Source organism: Scyliorhinus canicula, chromosome 3 (assembly GCF_902713615.1).
Source record: "Scyliorhinus canicula chromosome 3, sScyCan1.1, whole genome shotgun sequence".
Classification (NCBI taxonomy): Eukaryota; Metazoa; Chordata; class Chondrichthyes; order Carcharhiniformes; family Scyliorhinidae; genus Scyliorhinus; species Scyliorhinus canicula.
This window is the reverse complement of record NC_052148.1, coordinates 128,532,350-128,553,172: the sequence shown is the minus strand read 5'-3', so window position 1 is coordinate 128,553,172 and position 20,823 is coordinate 128,532,350.

Sequence of the window (20,823 nt, the reverse complement as noted above, 5' to 3'; positions counted from 1 at the left end):
TAACGTGACAGAGGCTCACATGAATTGACGTAATGGGTATGCTGGGTCTGCGAGGACTGCGTTTACCATAGCAGTGAGAGGGACAGGCTTCCAACACTTGGAGAAATGCAACTCTATTTTATTGAACTCTTAACTGTTAAACATACTTGAACTGTGGGTTGACACTATGCTGAGTTGACTGGAGACCTGAGGCTAACCTGACCAGACTATCTTACTAACACATGGTGGATGTTTGAGTTGTTGCTCACAGGCTCTGGCTGTCTCAGAGGCTGCATCCCAAGAGAGCAGGAAAACTAATGCCCTCTGGCTTTATAGTGGCCGTATCCTGTCTGGTGATTGGCTGCTGTGTTCTATGTGTTCATTGGTCATCCTGTGTGTCAATCAATGTCTGACTGTGCACCATCATATACTTGTGTGTATATTATGACATGTATCAGGTGTAACATGTTTTAATTGTGAACATTGTACATTGCCATTCCCCCTAGCGACAGATAGACCTTCCCTCCACTTCCCATGCTCAATCAATGATCCTCAATCTTCTGGCTTGTTCGTGGTCTACTGTCATGTCTAGGTGTGTCCCAGGATGCACATCAGAGGTGGATGAAGCCTGCTGCTTTCTGCGTCCTGTGGCCTTTGATGCCCTTGGCAAACATCCTCTGGAGGACATGGTACTGGAGGGCCCCTGATGACTTAACGGTGTCAGTCGCATTGACATGCCACTCTGCTCTGCCCGTTGCCTGTGAGATGCGCCGGTGCCAGGAGGGGGGATTTGGAAGAACTGGAGACCCCAGTTGTCACCTTGGTGTCAGGCCCCGGGTTGGCCTCCAGCGCTTACTCCTCATTGATGGTGCCCAAAGGGCCCTGGCGGTCTCCATGGGTCAGAGGGTCAGCTGAATTAAGCTCCAGAAGCCTCTGCATCAGCTGGCTCTGCCAGTCCTGGCACCTCCCTGTTGTCCGCACCATGATGTTGGAGCCCTTAGCGATGGTCCTCAGTGACTGGGCAACACTTTACAGCGCCCTGGCAATGTCCACCTACATCTAGGACATGTCCCTCAGCGATTGGGGCATGACGTTGAAACCCTCAGCCATGGCCGTCACTGTTTGAGCAAAGCCTTGGGCACCACCACTCAAGATACTATCCTCGTGCTCCAGGTTTTCCATTGTGGTCACCACCCGAGCAATGTTGGCCTTGGTGCCACACATTCTTGGCATCATCTCCTGCACCCGTAGCCTTTGGGAGTCCTCCATTTTGCTATGCAGTCACTGGAATGTTGCTGACATCCCTCCTGAATCTCACCGCCATGTCTTTGCATCTGCATCAGCTCTGGGATAACCTTGTTCAGAGGCTCGGCAAGTGACCGGGACTTAGCTGAGTCCTGGGGTCCAGCAGATCTCTGAATGCTGACTTTCTTGGATGTTCCTGCCTTTAACTGATGCGCAACTGTGTGGTACTCAGCAGATTGTGACCCGGAATTCTGTCCACTAATATCAACCACCGAGGTGTGTGCCTCTGTGTGATGCCTTGCCATTGTTCAGCTTGGGGCTCTCTGCCAAGATGTTCTCTTGGGTGGCATGAGGGGGAATGACTCCGATGGCCTGGCCCCATTAGATGGAGATCCTGCGAGGGAATGGGTATGTGGTCAGTGAGAGGAAAGGATCATTTTGTCTGATGTGAACAGCTCACTTAAGTCAGGATGAAGGGGCAGTAGATCCTCACCTTTGCGGTGCAGGCCAATCTCGTTGTTGGTGACTGCTCTCCCCTTGGTCAACCCTGTGATTTCTAGTTCCTCGTATGAGGTGAGGACACAAATCCCGGGCACTCCGCCTCCTGTCTTTAGCCTTTCCCGCGAATTATGAGCTGTCTTCTCCTGCAGGGACAAAGAGAGGGTTTTGTGAGCCACACCCTTGATGGATCAGAGGGGTTTATGGCAGGTGGCATGTGTGGGCACTGAAACTGGATATGATGGTGTGCTGGTGGGTGCCAGTGGGTGCTGAGGAACAATCACAAAGATCGATGTGGGGAGGGTATGAGGTGTCAGCCAGTGATTTGTGGTTGTTGGGGGTTGAGAATTTGAGGGGGTGGCAGGCTGAATTGATGCCAGGAGAGAGATGGTAACTTACCTATGCAGCTTGGTGGAGGTTATTGGTATTCTTCCGACATTAGGCACTAGTCCTCCTGGCTATGCTGCTCGCACTGACTGCCACTGCCTTCCAAGTGGGATGCTGCTGGTCCTCTGAACCCTTCGAGGGAACAGACTGTTCCGTCTCACATCCACAGTGTCGAGACGCCTTGTGAAGGCGGCATCCCCAAAGTGAGGAGCAGGTCTACACGCTGCCATGTTTGTATGCTTACTGGATTGAGTATTGAAGGAGCGTTTTGAAAACATCTCCTCCTTGTTAGCAGCACAATGCTGAGCCACAAGTCTGCCGAATCAGACGGCGAGACAGCAAGTAATGGCGAGACACCGGTGGGGGCTGTGAAATGTTGGCAGTCTCGCCAACATGGCCGTTGAGAAACACCTCGCCAATCGTGCCCAAAATGATATTTAGAAATTTTTCGTGTCCAAAGCTCCTCACTTGAAATTGATAGTAATCACTTCCACACCCTCGCTGGGTGGGCACCTGATTATGTCCTTGGCGGAGAAGATATCATTCTGAGATCTCCCCGGCGCAAATTCCATTGTTGGCCTTTTCATGAGGGTTAGAGGTCATAACAAGATTTGCGACCGCAGGGATTGTTGCCGGAAAATCACCCCCAACTTGTTTGTTGCCGATAAATATTAAATTGTGGGAAACTGTGGCTCAGTGTGTAGTGGAACATTCAGATTGGGAGGAGAGGAGAGGATCACTGCTCTGTGACCAGTCAGTTGTCTCAATTTGGGAAGTAAGCTCTCGGAATGGGAAATTCCAGGTCAAACATTTGGCTTGTTTCCAATATTTGTGGACATATTTGATTGAGTTTGATGATAATTTTAACCTGGACCGCCGGGAGGGGTTGGGTCGGATGCCGGTTTTATAGCCCACTGAATAATAAACTCCTTTAGGTCTTCAAATCGGGTGGGTTATGAAATGGTTGCTTGACTTGAACTTGAGCTGTTCTTGATGGACATATTAAATTAACATGACCCACATTGGACCAGATCGCGACATGTTTGCGCTGCAAACGGGATTCTCCGTTGCGAGTCTGCCTCACCACCGCGGCCAGCGAGGACGGGAATTTGGGCACTCAGCCAAATCTCCATTCATTGCAGCGGGAACGGAGAATCCCGTCCGCATGAAGGAACGGAGAATCAGTCAGTTGACCAAAATATGGTAGAGTAGATAGTTCCAGTGGTAGGTCAGCAGCAATTCCACCGAGGGAATCCCTGCTGTAGAATATCCTATTGACACTATTCTGAGTGAGAATTATATGTTGCAAACACTAATGTAAAAACGTTGATTCTGACCAGTAACTAAAACACTTCCTGTAGGTTTTAGCCTAAGATTGTAAACCAGAGAATTGCCATCAAACTAGCATTTCATAAGAGATTGGCATCCGCTCAGCCTAATTCAGACCCCTTTGCAGATCTCCTGCTGACTGAGGTTTCTAATCGAAAGTCAGTGCATGCTTTCAGAAAGGAAATTAATACTTCCTGCTGCAGAAACCAATTCAGGGCAGCTATCACCAATAAACCCTAGGGGATTGCGCACAGCCTGACCATCTGGACCAGAACTGAATTTTCATCTCGGTATAGCTGAACAATAAATGGGGCGTCAGTGAAAATCCAATTGCTTGTTCGGCAGAGCCATCTTTTTCACTCTGAATTTTAAGTGGGAGAACAGATGGAATGGCAGGCTGTGGAAAGTTTACATGTTAGCATCGCTCTTGTTAAGTTCAATAATTGTATTCTATCTACAAAAAAGGTGCGAAGTTCTGAGAAATCACAGTTTTTAAAAAAATCCCTATGATGTTCCCTTCAATTATTCAAATGCCCTCTGAGCTAAATTGGATTGCCTCCAAAAATCAGTGCAGGGTTTGCAATGTGTGATTAATGTAGGCAGCATGCCAGAACTGTGCTATTGTCCATCATATTGTTTTGTGTCAATTTCTAGCACTAACTGCACTGTTCATAGGCTGTATGCACCAGCAGTGGTTCCCATATTGTTATTTCCTTTCATTATTTAAAACTAACCTGCACTGCTTAACACAGACATGCACTCCTTAAAGGGAAAGGGCATTGAGGCTGTTTTAGATGCTGAGATGATTGGAAATAGTGTGCTGCCCACCAATCCACAGTGCCTGACCACAGGAGAGAGTGCACACCAACGTTTCTGGATGCTGCACTGGAGATCGAGGTGGAGGAGGTGAGAAAGCAGACAGATGTTTAGTATCCACAGGAGCTCCACAGTATCAGGATGAGAAGATAATAGGTGTGAAAGCCTTGGAGATCAATGCAAGCAATTTCGTACCAAAGACATGGATGACGCTGAATGAGGCTTAATTACCTCAAGAGTGGTCAAGGTCAACGAATGTATCTTTAAATACCATATTCTACCAGCTGCACCATTCGCTTCAGCCAATGCTCAATTCACCATATGCCCATCACTCACCTACAAATAACTTCTATCAATCAGGCCTCATACCTGACATTTATAGATTCACCATAGTCACACACTTAGCACTGTTCCAAGCTTCACACCCACACCTTACACATACTGTCAGCTATTCAATCATGGCAACCACATTACTCCAACAGATTGTCACAACACCCTGAGCTAGTGCATGTTCAACTCCAAAGCACGCAACCTGCAGTCACAACACAGGTGAAATTAGATATTATTTGAAATACCCGAGATCCCTGCTTGAGCCAAATAAACTGCATTTGCCAGGTTTGTAACTTTAACACAAATAACCTTTTATTCTGAACAGTATTATAATTAAACTGACAAAAAATATAACTGACTGTCCACATCCCTTTCCAACCCCCCCCCCCCCCCCCCCCCCACACTTTCTAACTACCCCCACTCTCTATACACATGCACACAGCCGAACAACACAGAGGGGAAGGGGTAGTTGAATGCTAAAGAAAATATTAATAAAATAGGGTAAATGACCTTTGATGCACTGGGATGACTTCCAGGCAATGTCTTTCATAAGTTGAGGTTTTTGTTTTGGTACTTCTTCTTTCTAGGCTTGAGATGGTTTGTCTGGTACCATTGTCTACTTTCTCTGTAGATTCAAGATCATTGTAACATATGCCAGGCACTCACTGGTTTTAGAACAATAAAGCAGTTCTGTCACTTCAGCAAGCAAGAGGGAGAGAGCACCTTCCTTTTCCTTCCAAGATCTAAACACTTCAGCCAGGTTCTATCAGGAAGCATCACGCAGGAATCAATCAGTCTCATGCAGGACACTTGGTGGCCAATCCACTGGTTGACAGTTAGCCAATCGAACCAATTTCCTCCAATATCATTTCCTGAGACTCACTCGGTGCTGAAGAGTCTGGCCTCTGCACTCCAAAATACAAAACAATGACCTGACAAGCACTCTTCTGCTTAAAGACACATCCCAATTATGCGTCCACAGATCAAAAATAATAAAATAAAAGAAAAGGAACAAAGGAAAGAAACAAGAAGGAGATTACAATATTGCATGAGACTCACTGATCACACACACCCTCTCTTGCAGAAAAAGTTGGCACAGGACAGGAGTTAACTAGGAGGGAGAGGTGTTCCTGCATATTCTGGCCTCCATGGAAAAGATGGTGCTGGCCATTATGAAAGAGTCATTGTTGAGGCCATGGCCACAGCTAGGGCTGAATCAATTGAGAATGATAGTGAGCGCGATTCAATGGCCTCATCGCGCCCGACTTGGTGTCGGGATGAGGCTGTTGAATCTTGCGAGAAGCATCTTGCAAGAATCACGACACTCAAAACGTCTGGCAAGAATTCAATGGAGTCTTGTGAATGTTGCAATCTGGATCTTGCCCTCACTGGGCATATAATGGCTCATTTAAATATGCATTTCCTGGATTCTCCCGGGGCCCGGGATTCACCAGTTGTGCCTGGGAGACCTTGCCCGGGCGCCGTTTAGTACTGGACCACACAACTGTGGACAAATCGTATCGGCACCTGCAATTCTCCTAGACCATTGAAGACCCCGGGTGGGTGGGCATTGAGCAGGGTCGTACCCTGGCACTCCTTCTTCCACCTGGGCACCTTGGCACTGCAGCCTGGCACCTTGGCAAAGCCACCCAGGAACCCTGGTAGTGCCACCCTCGCACTGCCAGTTTGCCCAGCTGGCACTGCCAAATTGGCTGGGACACTGCCAGGGTACCATGATGGCAATGCCAAGGTGTTAGGTTGCCTGTGCCAGGGGCCAGGCCTGGGAATATCTTGCCCACAAGCGGTGGCGTGAATGGGGTGAAAGACCACAGAAGAGGTATGTTGGGGGACAGTGGAGGCATCAGAGGGCGGATCAGTAGATTGGGGCTATTTTTAAAAATAGCGCCTTTAATTGTTATTTAATTTGCCTTTAATCCTGCACTCATGAGCTGAGCACCTGAAACCGCACATATAAATATTTTGGTTGAATCGCGGCCAGTATCTCATAACTAATCCTCCTTCTCACACCTATTTTCCTCCTCATTCTACAATCTCTTTGAATTTGCACTTCTTATCTTCTCACTGTAATCTTACCCTTTGGTCTCTTTCCGTTCATATACCTAAGAATTGCAATGTGGCCAGTGGAGGAAGACAAGGAAGAGAGTAATATCAAAGACACACTGGCACCCGATTTCACACTTGCAACCACCAACATCAATACTGACACTGCACATATCACAGAGGATAGCTAAGAGACAGGAGCTGCATGTGGTCAGACCCTGGAAACAAGTGGCCTGCACACCAAAGTGCGTGGCCGCACATGGGTTCTGCTGCCGAGGACTCACATGAGGACTTCAATGGGGTGACCTACAGAAGAAAGTTAATGGGTACACACAGAAAAAAGTTTGGTGCTTTAATAAGCTTGTCGGAAAGCCTACAGTCAATGCCAAGGAACATAGAGGAGTGCAGCAATAATTCCTACATAGGTTTTTGCAGAACTTGGAATCCATCCATTCGAACATGGAACTGGTGATCAACTCCATCAAAACATTTGTGGAACCAGTCATGATGCAGGATTTGAAATGAAAAAGAAATGAAAATCGCTTATTGTCACAAGTAGGCTTCAAACAAAGTTACTGTGAAAAGCCCCTAGTCGCCACATTCCAGCGCCTGTTTAGGGAGGTTGGTATGGGAATAGAACCATGCTGCTGGCCTGCATTGGTCTGCTTTAAAAGCCAGCTCTTTAGCCCTGTGCTAAACCAGCCCCTATGACTGCTATCCCAGTTTCATTTTAGCACAAGTCTAACTACTGCAGGAGAAGCTGAGACTTACCATTATGATGATTGTGGCTAGTGTTCAATGGGGCTTCATATACCAGTGCAGATCAGCAAACGCCCTCCAACAGATTGCCAGAATTGCTGAGGTACAAACACAGGGAAGTGGCAGTGGCTTCATGGAGCCTGGAGCAACTGATGTCTCTCAGGGTGACAGCATTCATCCACCCACTACTTTGCCTTTGCTGTTATGTGCAAGCCTGCCAGCTCAGGCTGCTGCAACCCAGGCCACAATGGTTCAATCTGAAACCAGGCCTTGCTCAAAATCATCCTCCAAGGCCATTTGCTTTCTCCTCCACTAAAGGTTTGCAGCCTTCCACCAGTCATGCTTCAGAAACTGGGGTAGAACTTTGGAAGCACGCCAATGCAGACAAAGTCACACAGTTTTGGGTGTTCAAAGGATTAGACCACAAAACTATAAACCAGAGGAGCAGAATGAGGCCATTTGCCCCATCAAGTCTGCTCCACCATTCGATCATGGCTGATATGTTTCTCACCCCTATTCTCCTGCCTTCTTCCCTTAACCCCTGATCCCCTCACCAATCAAGAAACAATGGCCAGGATTCCCTGAAAATGGGGCTATGTCCCCACACTCGCCGGAAAACGGGAGCGAATTACTCCAGAGTTTTTTCAAAAAATCCGGAATGATTCTCCGATTTCAAGAGGAATAACAGGACGTCGGCGAGCTTCTGCTGCCGATACAGGGCCCTGCACTTCCGGCCGTGGGTCAGCACATGCGCGCGGCGGCCATTTGCACTGGGCTGGCGAGGCGATCTGGCCCCGGCGGGGGGGTGACGCCACGGTGGCCTGGCCCGCGATTGGGGCTCACCGATCCACGGGCAGGCCTGTGTGTGGGGGCACTCTTTTCCTACGCGTCGGCCGTGTCTGCCTCCACGATGGCTGACGCGTAGGTGAACCCCCTCCCCCGCGCATGCTCGGGGATGACATCAGCAGCTGTTGATGCTCCCGCGCATGCGCTCGCGCCGGCCGGCGAAGTCCCTTCGGCCCCGGCTGGTGTGGCGCCAAAGGCCTTCCACGCTAGCCGGCGGGGCGCAAACCACTTCGGCGCCGGCCTAGCCCCTAAAGTTGCGGAGGCTTCCGCACCTTTGGGGCGGGCCGACGCCGGAGTGATTCACGCCACTCCGTCCCGCCGGGACCCCCCGCTCCGCCAGGTACGGGAGAATCCCACCCTATATGTTTCTTTCACTTTATGTACATCTGAAACATGCTGTCAACACTATTATAAAGGATTATCCCACTGAAAAAATGTCTCCTGCTTCTGCTTGATGATTCTGGAGGAGGAAAAAAAAATGCAAACAAACGTGAATGCTTACCTGACATCGGGACTTGCAGACTGTCCCGCTATTTCACATTCAGTTGCTTTAGCGCAACACTTGCAGCAAAGGACTTCCAAAATACAGTACTGGAATGCAAGTTTAAACTTGTCCATGCGCGGGACGTCCGCATAGTCCCAACACCCATGTACAGCACAATCACCACACTCCAGAAGATTCAACAGAAGTTATGGACCATAGCATTATACACTAGTGCAGCACAGAAGGAGACCCATTGAGTAGGTGCCAGCTAATTTGAAGTATAATTCAGTTAGTCCCTCTCTCCCGCACTTTCCCTATACCCCAGCCATTTGTTTCTCCTTCAAATATTTATCCATTGCTAATGCTAATTTAAAGCTAATATTAGGTTGATATCCATTACCCTACCAGTTACTGCATTCCAAATTTTAACCACTCATGACGTAATGTAGATTTTCTCCGTGTTGCTTTTGCCAATCATTTCAGCTGGTGGAAACAGTTGTAATCCAAATAATATATTTTTAATGTAAAGCTTACCTGCTCAGTTATCAGATGACCCAGATCTACTTCCACACAGGATTAGCCTGCTGATAATTATTCCTGCTCCAACATTCAACTAAATGCTTTAGACAGTCCCAGTCATGACATTGGATCTTTACATGCCTAGGTTAAAAAGGACCTTGCTGCCCATGCTGAATGCTCTTGCCTCACCTGGTGCAGCAGATTACAATAGTGTCAGTCAAATCCCAGGAAGTCAACCAACTAGGTGACCTAGGAGGTTTTAAATTCCAAACTAACTGGTTTGTGCCAGAAGGGTTGTTTTCGAACTGCCCCCATATACCGTGCTGATGGGATGTTGGATGATGGAGGACATCACAGCAGAACCTATTTGGAACGGTCCCATTACCACTTCAAGGAGGATCAGTTCGGTCAGTGTAAGCTTTGGGTATCTCATATTTTAGCTTAATTAAAATTCTACTTTTAGCCTATGTTTGCCACCTTCAAGCAGGTCAGGATCATGTCTGACCCAGGCTTATCCCTGACACAGGTTGTGTTTCTGACCCTGGGATCATTTATATAAGAGGCAATATCCTTGCACAGTCCCTCTCCGCTAGGGAATCACTGCAGTCCGGGCCAGAGGCTTGCTGCAGTAGACCTCAGGAAAGTGCCTGTTGACAAAAGAAAATTGTGCAGGGTTGTGCTTTGGGAGTGCTTACACAGGCCTTTTTCTAAAGGAGTCTTGCATTGACATCTAGGGCGGAATTCTCCGACCCCCCGCTGGGTCGGAGAATCGCCGGGGGTCGGCTTGAATCCCACCCCCGCCGTCCTCCCAATTCTCCCGTCCCCCAAAAATCGGCCCGGTGTGAGTCACACCGCCCGCCTCGGAGAATGGCGGGGACCGGCGCGACTCAATGGGCTCCAGGCCTCCACGATTTCTCAGGCCCGCGATAGGCCGAAGTCCCGCCTGTTTTTTGCCAGTTCCGCCAGCGTAAATTGGAGTAGGTCCCTTACCGGCGGGACGTGGCAGCGGGACCGGCCTCTGGGGTTCTTGGGGGGGGCGCAGAGGGATCTGTCCCCGGGAGGTGCCCCCACGGTGGCCTGGCCCGTGATCGGGGCCCACCGATCTGCGGGCGGGCCTGTGCCTTGGAGGCACTCTATCCCTCCGCACCGGAGCCTGTACCAGTCCGCTATTCCCGGTGGGACGCGAAGACCTCTGTGCATGCGTGGGGATGATGCCAGTGCTCCCGCGCATGTGCCAACTTGCGCCAGCCGGCGGAGACCCTTCGGCACCGGTTGGCATGGCACCAAGCCCCTTTCCCGCCAGCCGGAGGGGCGCAAACCACTCCGGGTTGGGCCTAGCTCCTGAAGGTGCGGAGGATTCTGCACCTTTGGGGCGGCCCAACGCCGGAGTGGTTCATGCCACTCCGTCCCGCCGGGACCCCTCGTCCCCCCGGGTAGGGGAAAATCCGCCCAAGAATACTGGATATGAGTGCCTAACCAGTAGCTCCAGCATCCTGTGCTTGAAGGCTGGAGTCTTATGCACTTTGTAAACTAATCGTGGTCAGGACCATTTCTGAGTCCAGACCCCATGCTGGCTATCAGTGCAACTACATGGGGGATCTTCCCAGAGGCAGCCAATTAAGAGGCCTCCTCTGTGTCCACTGTCCAATTAAGGATAGTGGGCGGGTTCCTTAGACTGCAGGTCTCGAGTGGGTGCTGCCGTTGCAGGAGGGACATTAGAAGGGCACTTCCACCTTGTGGTACCATCTGAAGGAGTATTAAATTTATTAAAATTGTAGGTGGCCACAGCTGATGGATATGGCTCTGTTGAGGTGGTGAATGTAGGACACTTTGTGGGGGCCCTGGACCAGTTGCTGGCAAGCGGTCTGCAGGTTACCATAAAGTTTGGCCCCCAGAGGACAGCTCATCTGCCATTTGGAAGATCCTGAAAGCATCTTCAATCTGCTCACAAGTAAGTGGGGCAGCACTTGTAGGACAGTGGTTAGCACTGTTGCTTCACAGCACCAGGGTCCCGGGTTCGATTCCCGCTTGGTTCACTGTCTGTGTGGAGTCTGCACGTTCTCCCCGTGTCTGCGTTTGTTTCCTCTGGGTTTGCTCCCACAAGTCCTGAAAGATGTGCAGGTTGGGTGAATTGGATTTTCTAAATTCTCTGTGTACCTGAACAGGCACCGGAGAGTGGCGACTTGCGGATTTTCACAGTAACTTCATTGCAGTGTTAATGTAAGCTTACTTGTGACAATAATAAAGATTACTATTAATTATGCAACTAGGTTACCTGCTGCTGCTGGGTGGGCGGTGATTGCTGGTGATGACATGCCATTGGGCAATCTTCCCAAAGGCAGGGGAATGTTTTGGCTCACTGACCTAACATTAATATTTTGACTTTCCTCCAGGTACAGTCTCAAACCCATTTCCACAGGACTGCGAGGTGTCTGTCAGAAGAGTGTAAATGGCATGGACCATGGCAGAGATTGTGTGTGATTCCCATTTGCAATAAGCTTACATATATTTTACTGATAAATGGGCTGGTAATTTGAATGCCGACAGACCTGGCCATCTGAAAATAGTCAGGAAAATAGTCAGGATGTACTGACACAGAAATATCTGTCTCTGACTACATTTCTGCCATTGGCAGATCAATAATTTGGTGGGATGGTGAACGAAGGTATTGGAGGGGAGGAGAGTATAGGTGTCAGTGTGAAGTGTGGACTGTGGAAAGTCCAGGCACATATCTTTTTGTGGCAATTGGTTTGCAAAATGGATCAACCAAATTAAATGAGCACGTTTGAATTGGATAGTCTTAAACAAAGAGAAAACGCCTCGTCAGCAAACATATTTTACAGCTGTAAATGGATGTTACTTATAACTGCTATTATAACAATCATTTTTCAAAACTCTTACATTAATTAGATATTTCTCTAAATTCTTTGCATCATATAACCACGGTCCACTGCATCAGTTCCATTCCCAGTAAATTCTTTCCGAATGTTTCTGATCTCTAAAATGTAACAACGAAAGTAATCGATGTTCATTGTAGAACAGTACAGCACAGAACAGGCCCTTCGGCCCTCGATGTTGTGCCGAGCAATGATCACCCTACTCAAACCCACTTATCCACCCTATACCCGTAACCCAACAAACCCCCCTTAACCTTACTTTTAGGACACTAAGGGCAATTTAGCATAGCCAATCCACCTAACCCGCACATCTTTGGACTGTGGGAGGAAACCGGAACACCCGGAGGAAACCCACGCACACACGGGGAGGACGTGCAGACTCCGCGCAGACAGTGACCCAGCCGGGAATCGAACCTGGGACCCTGGAGCTGTGAAGCATCTATGCTAACCACCATGCTACCATTGATTGGTTAGTTGTGCTTCTTGAAAAAACGTACCAATATATAATGGATTTATATTCGAACATATCTGGGGCACGATTCGCCGTCGCCAATGCCAGAATCAGGAAACACAATTGGGCAGAAAATCAGTTTTGAAGCTGAAATCGTGGCGGGCACCTGTTTCACGCTAAATGGCAAATCTCTGGTGCCTCGACAGTGGCGTCAATGTGTTCGACTCCACACATACAGTAATTGTTGGCATATCATTAGCGGGCCTGACCTGGTGTTCTCCAGCCGCGATTCTCTGCCTGCACTGGGGGGAATGCCCGACAGCGAGGTTCACTTGTGCTTTTAAAAATTGAGAAACAGGCGCCATGGATGATGAGGGAGAGAGAGGAGGTAGGACACGGAGAGGAGTGACTTGAGCTGCTGGGCTGGACTCTGGCCGGGCTGGGGGTGACTGGTGGGGGGGGGGGGGGGAGGGGGGGGGGGGTTTGACTAGGGGACGGGGCGATGCTCAGGCATGGGCTGTCATTGCCACGGCCTGCACGGGAGGCATCTTGCTGACCACCCACCTTGGTCCCTGGTTCTGCAGCAGCCCTGGGGGATGCACTGCGCCTGTATGAGCTGGAGCTGCTCGAGGAGGAGAAAGCTGCAGCAGAGGAGCATGCCCCAGTGGAACAGGTAGCAGCTGCCCAGGATGGAGAGCCAGCCGCCCATCCGAGGAGGAGAAGGTCCAAAGGAGGCTCCGCATGAGGCCTCGTATGTACCGGCACCGCCTGTCATTTGACCTGGCATGCAGTCGAAGACTCCGCGGAGGGCGGCAGTGCAACATATCTACCAGATGATGGCACACCTGGCACCGAATGGGAATGGGGGAGGACACTTGCTCCCAGTGGCTGTCAAGTTGACGATTACCCTGAACTTCTACACAACGGGCTCCTTCCAGGCGCCGAGTGAAGACCTGTCCAGGATCTCGCAGACCTCGGTTCAGAGGTGCATCGGCGCAGTCACGTTGGGGGTGGGCTTGGCTCACGGACCACAGTTCACCCAGCGTACGCCGCTCTGATGTCCCACCCCCATCCCAACAACCCCCCCCACCCTGCCGTCTCCTGCCCTGCCATCTCCCCACCTCCACATCCCGAGGGGATTCAATGGAGCTATGTAATGGAATGGCCAGCTCGCATGCAGGGATCACTCAGATGGATGGTGGAAAGTGCTACCATGGGCATGAGTCAGCCGTTGTTGAACAATGCAGAGCACCAGAGCAAGCAGAGCGGGTTGTCATCATCCTCTATCCCATGGACCAGACCCGGAGTTACTGCCAGCCCAGTCCCCACACCCCATAGTGCAGCAGGTATGTATCACAGAGGGAGTTGCAGGCAGGGGGGTGACCAGGGAGGGGAGTTTGTGCAGGTGTGATACAGTGTCTGTGCCCCTGGCCTGTCCCCCTGCTATTCGGTGAACAGGGAGGCGATCAGAGCATCCTGTGTTCGTTGGCCCAGGCACACACATGCGACCTCCTGTGCAGGCCTGGGACAATGTCCTTCCCACCTTCACCCTCCGCTGCAACCTCCTCATCGGAGGAGGCCTGGTACTCATCCTCCAGCATATCGCTCCTCTGCTGCGCCATGTTGTGGAGGACAGAGCAGCTGCCACAATGCGGGCGACCTTCCAGCACCATTCTGGAGGGTCCCTTCAGAGCAGTCCAGGCACCTGAACTGCATCTTCAGGAGGCTGAAACACCACTCGATCATACTACTGCTCACTGCATGGAAATCGTTGTAGCAGCTCTCCGCGTCAGCCTGTGGCCTCTGGGAATAGGTATCCCCAGTCACGACCGCAATAAAGACCAGTTCAGACAAAGAAATCCTGAAGGGATTGTTAATAGTAGAGTGGAAGCTTATTTAAAGAGTCATTTGGGAGGGCAGCATGGTGGTGTAGTCGATTAGCCCTGCTGCCTCATGGTGCTGAGGTCCCAGGTTCGGTCCCGGCTCTGGGTCACTGTCTGTGTGGAGTTTGCACATTCTCCCCTTGTTTGCGTGGGTTTTGCCCCCACAACCCAAAGATGTGCAGGGTAGCTGGTTTGGCCACGCTAAATTGCCCCTAAATTGGAAAAAGTGAATTGGGTACTCTAAATTTATAAAAAAATAAATGAAGAGTCATTTGGAAAACATGGACTGGATTTCACAATGCAAACTTTTGATGGAAGGCATTGTTGCAAAAGAAGATTTGAAGCGTGTTTTTTGGGAATGGAGTTTAGAAACTATCATTTGACAATCAACTAGGGGGATTTTGGGGAGAAATCCACAGATATTAAATTGGGTTCCGATGTCTCTGACCACAGCCAGCTTGAATGTTTAAAGGGACTTAGTGTTACTGAGACCATTATAATTTAAGATATATTTTGTAATCCGTGTTAACCTTAAAATCTGTGTGTACTTGTGAAGCTAAGGGGGGAGTAAAGGAGTATTGTATCATAATTCAACTTTTCATATTTAATGAAGGTTTATTTTTCTTGTTGTTCCTCCGTGTTTTCTCAACAAGAAGTAAAATTTATGGGACTGAATTCCCCGCCGTCGGGGTTCTCTGTTTTGCCGGAAGCCCTGGGGTTTCCCGACGGCTGCCCCACAATGGGAAATCCCATTGACCAGCCAGTGAAACGGAGAATCCCGACTGAGGAACCTGCCCATGGTCTTTTGAGTCAGTATTCCAGTCTGTGACCTTAGTATACTTTTAATACCAACTGAGATCATAATAGTCTAAAAACTGTTTTGAATGGATTCTATTAATGTGTTCTCTGAACTACTTTTGCCAATTTGATTTCTGGTGTCCCGTGTGATCATTAAATTGCCTTTGTTACTCTTTCCTCTTATTTCTTGATTAATAATCCATCCAACAATAGACCAATCAGCTTGGGGCTTATGAACTATTCTGACAAGTGTTTTTTGACCCTTGTTATTTCTCATCTCCACCCATAATGATTCAGCTTCTTGCTTTTCTTGGTGAGGTCTGTCCTCACAAGTGCTCTTGTTATCAGAACTACACCCCAGCCCTCCTGCCCCTTAAATTTCAATCTTGTCTATCTTTTTGAAATGTGAGGTAATCTGGAAAGTTTAATTCCAAACTTGGTCACTGTATATGCACAGTAAGAAGTCTTACAACACCAGGTTAAAGCCCAACAGGAGAATTTGGAATCACAAGCTTTCAGAGCATAACTCACCTGATGAAGGAGCTACACTCCGAAAGCTTATAATTCCAAATAAACCTATTGGTCTTTAACCTGGTGTTGTAAGACTTCTTACTGTGCCCACCCCAGTCCAACATGAAACAGTCATAACGGCATCTGGGGGGTCTACCAAGCATTTGAGACCCTCAGGTAGTTGGGGGCACAGCACGGTGGCACCCTGGCATTCTGTCTGGTACACAGAACCGTGGCACTGCCAGCTTGGCACCTTGGCACTACCACCCAGGCAGCAGTGCTACCCTGGGACTGCCAGGGTGCCTGGGTGGCACTGCCATGGTGGCAGGCTGGAAATGCCAAGGTACATGGGTGCCAGGTTGCACTTGTTAGGGGTTGGGCCTTGTCCTTAAGCGGTGGGGTGAGGGGACTCAAGAAGAGGTAAATTGGGTGAAGTAGGGGGATCCAGAGGCCGTGGTGGGGACGCTGAGGGGGGTCAAAAGATTGGGGATCGAAAGCTCGCAAGTGCAGGAAATGACTAATGTGCGTCCTCGATGAGGCCAAAAAACAGCAAAGTGCCATTGAATAGCAGGGTGTTTCTTGGTCCTACAGCCGCCAAGAAATACCCCACTAAACCTGCCCAAAGCCACAATCATTTTTTCCTGTTGAATCACGCCCATTATCTCTTTTTCTTATCCACAGATGCTGCCAACCTACTGAGTCTTTCCAGCATTTTCTGTTTTCATTTCAAGTGAACAACTTCACATATTACCACATTATACTCCATCTGCCAAATCTTTGGCTGCTCACTCAACCTATATTCATCTGCAACCTCCTTATGTCCTCTTCACAACATACTTTCCTACCTGTCTTTTTGTTATTAACCTCTCAATATCTCTTTGCAGCCTCTTTGTGGCCTTTCAAACTGCTTCATTCACCCTAAATGTTACATTGCTTTGTGGTCTTCACTTTTCTCTTTATATTTATAAATTACACCTCACTTGAACCTCCCACACTTTATACCTCCCTCCGACTCCCCTCCCATATTCCACCTCCCCATCTATTTAATTTAAAGCCTACGAACAGGCCTAGTTAAATTGCTAGGGCACTTACCCAGCTTGGTTTAAGTAGCACCTATGCCAAGGGAGAAGCTTCCTCAAAACCCCTATCTCCCACACCGCTCTTTGAATTATATGTTCAGTTTCCCGATTGGCTTAACCCTAAAGACAGTGTGCACATCTCTCAGGTAGTAAGCAGGATATTATTATCTTTCAGTTTATTTTGAACCCTAGCTCTTTTAATAATTTTAATTGACTGCCTACCTCAGTTCTGCAGACAGCCAATCTGAAACAGATGCCCCCTGTCTCCTCCGGGATAAATGTCCGCACCATGGATTTCTGCTCAACAACTCTGAAGTTCCTCGAGATGCACGTATCTGCTGCAGATGTGGTAATCCGGGATCACAAAGCTCACCACCAGCTCATACATGCTGCACATGCAGCACACCACCTACACTGCCAATCCAAGATTACCTTGTTTTATTTATATTTGGCATATATAGAACATAGAACATAGAACAGTACAGCACAGAACAGGCCCTTCAGCCCTCGATGTTGTGCCGAGCAATGATCACCCTACTCAAACCCACGTATCCACCCTATACCCGTAACCCAACAACCCCCCCCCCCCCCCCCCCCCCCCCAACCTTACTTTTTTAGGGACACTACGGGCAATTTAGCATGTCGTAGCCAATCCACCTAACCCGCACATATAGTTTAGCGATTTTTTTTTTTCAGTTTTCAAATTAAGGGGTAATTTAGCATGGCCAATCTGAAGCATGCACTCCCAATGCAGACATTGGAGTTGTGAAGTTGTTGCTGTCGTGGAGAATGGCTGCTGCTGCTCTCTCTCTGTTGCTGTTGCTCATCAGTTTGCTGCCTGTTCCCAGTGCTGTTTGCGGCTGAGATGACTGGAAAAAGGAGGGAGGAGGGAGGGAAGGAAAGAGAGAGAAGCGAAGGAGAAGAAAGTAACTTCAAGACCAAGTTGGGAGTGGAGCCCTCTGGACTGCTTGTTTGCTGGGCCACTCTCAGGCTGAGGGCCCTGCCTTACCTGGCCCAGTCCTCCCACCCATCAAAAACTGCCTTCGTGGGGACACTTCGTTTTTCTTCTTTCATCAGGTGTGCTTGTCCTAGGGCAGGTGAATCTAGTAGACGGTGCGTTTGCTGAACCCCTCCCGGGCTGAAGACCTCGCATACCAGTAGCTCCTTTTGGAAGGGAGAACTCCTGCTTTCCATCGGTGTGGTCATCTTAGGGTGGGAGTGCAGACTGTGTATTTGCTGGGCCCCTCCCGGATTGGGCATCAACGTTGGCTCCCCTTCCTCTCACCCATTAACTTCATAGGAGTCTGCCATATCAGGCACCAGCCCATCCACGGTGCCTCACCCTCCTGTGCCGCCATCCTCTTCCTCCCGGTGTGTTCCTTGCCCTCTCTCTCTCCTTTCTTTCCTCAAACACCCATATACCTTCCTAGTGGGAAAGTCCCACCTCACTCTTCCCCTCATGCCCCCCTCCCACCATCTACTTTAAGAATACCATCACGACAAAGCCTACATCGTGGTAGATGTGGCACTTGCCCTGATGGCCACTCTACCTACACTGGTGGCGGGGACCATCTAAAGAAATGTTTTTCAAATTTTCTTTCCGGCGACTCATTTTTTCAAAACGGCCACCTCTCGTGATCCACGCCAAGTTCACAATAGATGCTCCATATTTACTTTTCAAAACATCACGTTCATTGTTGGCACTTCTGTATTATTAAATGTAAAAAATTATGAATGAAAAATACATTTTGTATTTTTTGTTGTTATTTGGAGATCTAAATAATAGAAATCTCTGCACAGATCTGTGTGTAAGATTTTTGATCGCAGAATCCTGAGGTGTTTGAAAGGGAAATGAGGAAATTCTCGGAAATACGCCTGGATTTTGGCTGCTCAGGAAGGATGGAGACCCACCATTGATCGCAGAGTCAGTCTCACTAAGAGATCAACTGAACTCAGAAAGTGAGCGGACTGGCGTACTTGTGGGAACATATTCCAGTCAGCAGTCACTTGGTTTTGAATGGGAGATGCAAGCCTGGAAAAAAAAGATCGCAAGCACTGCTGGAAACTGATGTTGTGCAGAAGCAGTATTTGCAGCAAATAAATTTAAAGATAATTGTTTTTTCTCTTTTAAACTCTTCAGTTGGAGGTGCAGGTGCCGACTAACCTGGCTGATCGGAGTGGCACCGGCCTGTACATCAACCTCGTGTGGCCACATACTATACTGCAGCCAGGATTCACCAAGGGAGAAATAGGAAAAAAGGTCAGGCAATCCTCGGTGTTTGTCCCAGGGCAGGTGTGGTCATCCCAGGGTGGGAGCACCGACTGTGTTTGCTGGGCCCCTTCCGGGCTGAAACCCTCGCAAACCAGCTCCTACTGACGATTTTTGGAGACCTTTTGGCGACCCATTTTACATCATCCCGCAACCCGCCCGCGGGTCGTGACCCCCCACTTTGAAACATATTGGTCTAAAGTCTCCTCTGCTTTAACAAAGAGTCTTCCAGACTTGAAACATTAGCTCTCTTTTCTCTCCACAGGTACTGTCAGACCTGCTGAGGTTGCCCAGTATTTTCTGTCCTCTACTTGGGAATTCATCTTTGCCCGGCTGAGGAATCCTGGCCGGCTAACTGGCTGGAGCTGGCTCGACAGGACTACTGGAAGTGTTGTTTTACAGGAGTCTGGTTCTCATCATAAACCAGCTGATAGCCTCCATGTTGTGATACTGGCTGGTCACTTTGACCCCTCCCCCTGACTTTATCACAAAGCTCCAGAAAATGCTTGTAGAGTTGTTCTGGGACAAGAGACTGAACTGGGTCACTGCTGAGGTTCTGAGTCTCCCTCTTAGGGAGGGCGGCCAGGTGCTGGTGTGCCTTTGCACCCAGGTGGCGACCTTCCGCCTTCAGACCCTGCAGCAATACCTCTATGTTGAGGTCCCTCCTAGATGGTGTGCCCTGGCATTGCATTTCTTTTGCCAGGTACACGGCCTGAATTATGACGTGCAGCTCCTGTTCATAAATCTGCAGGGTCTTCATTACCCTCTTGCAGGTGCTGCCCATCTTTTACCAAGACCTTCTCAAAGCCTGGAACCTGGTCGTCTTGTGCCACAGCTCCTTCCCCCATCAGGAGTGGTGGCTGTCATCAGGGAGCCGCTGCTCAGATATCGGCACCTCCACCAATACCATTTCGAGTGGCTGGCGGAGGAGAGAGCTGTGGCTGCCGGGGTGACCAGGATTGGGGATGTGCTGGGTGGCGGAGGAGTGGGCTCGATGACACCCCACGCGTTAGCACAACGTGCAGCGGTGAATGTTCAGCTTGCGGCCAATGCTTTCCGAGACCTCAAAACGGTTGTTCTCGGTTTCAATGGCACTCCCAATTTGGAGGACATGTAGGTGTGAGGTGGTATCCCATCTGAGCAAACCCCTGCTTGGATGGAATTCCACATTGGCCCCAAGCCTCGAAACCTCTCTCAGAGGCTGGTGTCCCACAATCCTAGCCGCCTCATGGAAATACCCTCTGTGCCTTTACACACTGCACAGAGGGGTTTCCTGTCTGGCTGCTGCTCCATACCCTTCGCCTCCTTACCCTTGCCCATTGCCCGGACATGCCATGCTGTGCCTTGTTGATGTCCGGCGGTAGACGTCCCCACTGGACGCCCCGATATGGAGGAGTCCTCCTCCTCAATCTTGGGGACCTGGATGGAGGGTGTTGCATCAGTGTCGTACAATCATCGATTGCACCGTTTCACGGATTCTCAAGAAGCCTGCCATTTTTGTGGCCTTGTGGAGCCCATGGACCATGTCTTGTTACATGTAATCAGCAGCACTGCCATTTTACATTTCTGACAAATCATTTGTTGAAGTTTTGTTTGCACTTCATCTCCACGCTACTGATCTCCGGTGCGGTAAACCACTGTTGCACCTATATTAGGTGATGTATGGTAGGACCTGTACTACAG